General features: G+C 36.9%; 11 pseudogenes; all 11 read right to left on the reverse strand.

Moving 5' to 3' along the window:
- Positions 1-50: 50 nt before the first annotated feature.
- Positions 51-169, reverse strand: LOC148464584 (5S ribosomal RNA; annotated as a pseudogene).
- Positions 170-285: 116 nt separating this feature from the next.
- LOC148464585 (5S ribosomal RNA) lies at positions 286-404 on the reverse strand (annotated as a pseudogene).
- A 116-nt stretch (positions 405-520) lies between these two features.
- On the reverse strand, positions 521-639 carry LOC148464586 (5S ribosomal RNA; annotated as a pseudogene).
- A 116-nt stretch (positions 640-755) lies between these two features.
- LOC148464587 (5S ribosomal RNA) lies at positions 756-874 on the reverse strand (annotated as a pseudogene).
- Positions 875-989: 115 nt separating this feature from the next.
- Positions 990-1107, reverse strand: LOC148464588 (5S ribosomal RNA; annotated as a pseudogene).
- A 116-nt stretch (positions 1108-1223) lies between these two features.
- LOC148464589 (5S ribosomal RNA) lies at positions 1224-1342 on the reverse strand (annotated as a pseudogene).
- Positions 1343-1459: 117 nt separating this feature from the next.
- LOC148464590 (5S ribosomal RNA) lies at positions 1460-1578 on the reverse strand (annotated as a pseudogene).
- A 116-nt stretch (positions 1579-1694) lies between these two features.
- LOC148464591 (5S ribosomal RNA) lies at positions 1695-1813 on the reverse strand (annotated as a pseudogene).
- A 115-nt stretch (positions 1814-1928) lies between these two features.
- Positions 1929-2047, reverse strand: LOC148464592 (5S ribosomal RNA; annotated as a pseudogene).
- A 116-nt stretch (positions 2048-2163) lies between these two features.
- On the reverse strand, positions 2164-2282 carry LOC148464593 (5S ribosomal RNA; annotated as a pseudogene).
- Positions 2283-2398: 116 nt separating this feature from the next.
- LOC148464594 (5S ribosomal RNA) overlaps positions 2399-2500 on the reverse strand; it is a 119-nt pseudogene continuing 17 nt past the window's right edge.

Genomic DNA, 2500 nt, shown 5'->3' on the forward strand with positions numbered 1-2500 from the left:
AAAATTAAATGTAAAATGTAATAGAAAAGAATGTTATGGCAGTATAAAATTACCTACAGCACCTGGTATTCCTAGGTGGTCTCCCATCCAAGTACTAACCAGGCCCAACACTGCATAGCTTCCAAGATCAGACGAGATTGGGCATGTCCAGTGTGGTTTGGCTGTAGGTTCTCAAAAACATTAACTTAAGACCTCTTTTACTTCTTAACTCAAGTAAAATCATTGATAAGTTGAAAAAATTAAATGTAAAATGTAATAGAAAAGAATGTTTTGGCTGTATAAAATTACCTACAGCACCTGGTATTCCCAGGTGGTCTCCCATCCAAGTACAAACCAGGCCCAACACTGCATAGCTTCCAAGATCAGACGAGATTGGGCATGTCCAGTGTGGTTTGGCTGTAGGTGCTCAAAAGCATTAACTTTAGACCTCTTTTACTTCTTAACTCAAGTAAATTCATTGATAAGTTGAAAAAATTAAATGTAAAATGTAATAAAAAAGAATGTTATGGCTGTCTAAAATTACCTACAGCATCGGGAATTCCCAGGTGGTCTCCCATCCAAGTACAAACCAGGCCCAACACTGCATAGCTTCCAAGATCAGACGAGATTGGGCATGTCCAGTGTGGTTTGGCTGTAGGTGCTCAAAAGCATTAAATTTAGACCTCTATTACTTCTTAACTCAAGTAAATTCATTGATAAGTTGAAAAAATTAAATGTAAAATGTAATAGAAAAGAATGTTATTGCAGTATAAAATTACCTACAGCACCTGGTATTTCCAGGTGGTCTCCCATCCAAGTACTAACCAGGCCCAACACTGTATAGTTTCCAAGTTCAGACGAGATTGGGCATTTCCAGTGTGGTTTGGCTGTAGGTGCTCAAAAACATTAACTTTAGACCTCTTTTACTTCTTAACTCAAGTAAATTCAATGATAAGTTGAAAAATGAAATGTAAAATGTAATAGAAAAGAATGTTATGGCAACATAAAATTACCTACAACTCCTGGTATTCCCAGGTGGTCTCCCATACAAGTACTAACCATCCCAACACTGCATAGCTTCCAAGATCAGATGAGATTGGGCATGTCCAGTGTGGTTTGGCTGTAGGCACTCAAAAACATTAACTTTAGACCTCTTTTACTTCTTAACTCAAGTAAATTCATTGATAAGTTGAAAAAATAAAATGTAAAATATAATAGAAAAGAATGTTATTGCAGTATAAAATTACCTACAGCACCTGGTATTCCCAGGTTGTCTACCATTCAAGTACTAACCAGGCCCAACACTGCATAGTTTCCAAGATCAGACGAGATTGGGCATGTCCAGTGTGGTTTGGCTGTAGGCACTCTAAAAATTTAACTTTAGACCTTATTTACTTCTTAACTCAAGTAAATTCATTGATAAGTTGTAAAAAATGTAATGTAAAATGTAATAGATAAGAATGTTATGGCTATATAAAATTACCTACAGCACCTGGTATTCCCAGGTGGTCTCCAGTCCAAGTACTAACCAGGCCCAACACTGCATAGCTTTCAAGATCAGACGAGATTGGGCATGTCCAGTGTGGTTTGGCTGTAGGTGCTCAAAAATATTAACTTTAGACATCTATTACTTCTTAACTCAAGTAAATTCATTGATAAGTTGAAAAAATTAAATGTAAAATTTAATAGAAAAGAATGTTATGGCAGTATAAAATTACCTACAGCACCTGGTATTCCCAGGTGGGCTCCCATTCAAGTACTAACCAGGCCCAACCCTGCATAGCTTCCAAGATCAGACGAGATTGGGCATTTCCAGTGTGGTTTGGCTGTAGGTGCTCAAAAGCATTAACTTTAGATCTCTTTTACTTCTTAACTCAAGTAAATTCAATGATAAGTTGAAAAATTAAATGTAAAATGTAATAGAAAAGAATGTTATGGCACTATAAAGTTACCTACAGCTCCTGGTATTCCCAGGTGGTCTCCCATCCAAGTACTAACCAGGCCCAACACTACATAACTTCCAAGATCAGACGAGATTGGGCATCTCCAGTGTGGTTTGGCTGTAGGTGCTCAAAAACATTAACTTTAGACCTCTATTACTTCTTAACTCAAGTAAATTCATTGATAAGTTGAAAAAATTAAATGTAAAATGTAATAGAAAAGAATGTTATGGTTGTATAAAATTACCTACAGCACCTGGTATTCCCAGGTGGTCTCCAGTCCAAGTACTAACCAGGCCCAACACTGCATAGCTTTCAAGATCAGACGAGATTGGGCATGTCCAGTGTGGTTTGGCTGTAGGTGCTCAAAAATATTAACTTTAGACATCTTTTACTTCTTAACTCAAGTAAATTCAATGATAAGTTGAAAAAATTAAATGTAAAATTTAATAGAAAAGAATGTTAATGCAGTATAAAATTACCTACAGCACCTGGTATTCCCAGGTGGTCTCCCATCCAAGTACTAACCAGGCCCAACACTGCAAAGCTTCCAAGATCAGACGAGATTGGGCATGTCCAGT

The sequence above is a fragment of the Taudactylus pleione genome, unplaced genomic scaffold, assembly GCF_031769625.1.
Source record: "Taudactylus pleione unplaced genomic scaffold, aTauple2 ptg000967l, whole genome shotgun sequence".
NCBI lineage: Eukaryota > Metazoa > Chordata > Amphibia > Anura > Myobatrachidae > Taudactylus > Taudactylus pleione.